Below are 435 nucleotides of genomic sequence, written 5' to 3'. Positions count from 1 at the left end.
CCAGCCAGGCACGTCACCGCTCGCAGGGAGCCACGCAGATCTCCAGCACACTGCTGTCCCTCTGCTTCCTCGCACGACCCGACCTGTTGGGATAAAGTCAGGCAGTTGCCTGTGACTTCTTCACTAGTGGGCTGAGGGCAGCAGGAGCTCGCTGCCAGCAGAGGAGCAACCCTGGGTGAAAACCTGCAAGGAGAGGCAGGGGAGAGGGAGGCACTCGCTGCCGATCAGCCTCACCGCCTCCCCACGCTCAGCATCCCCCCTTGCTGATTACACTGAGCTGCAATGGGGTGACGCCGCTACCCCCAAAGCACTCGCAGCTCCAGTGAGCAAACGGCCTGAAGACGTGGCAGGGAAGGGCCTCAGCCCCGAGCGCCTCCAGCCCAGTGGCAGGGCCGTGGGTGTTTTCCAGCTGGGCAAGCAGAAACAAACCCCATT

This window comes from Aptenodytes patagonicus, chromosome 3 (genome assembly GCF_965638725.1).
Source record: "Aptenodytes patagonicus chromosome 3, bAptPat1.pri.cur, whole genome shotgun sequence".
Classification (NCBI taxonomy): Eukaryota; Metazoa; Chordata; class Aves; order Sphenisciformes; family Spheniscidae; genus Aptenodytes; species Aptenodytes patagonicus.
This window is presented reverse-complemented; position numbering follows the sequence as displayed.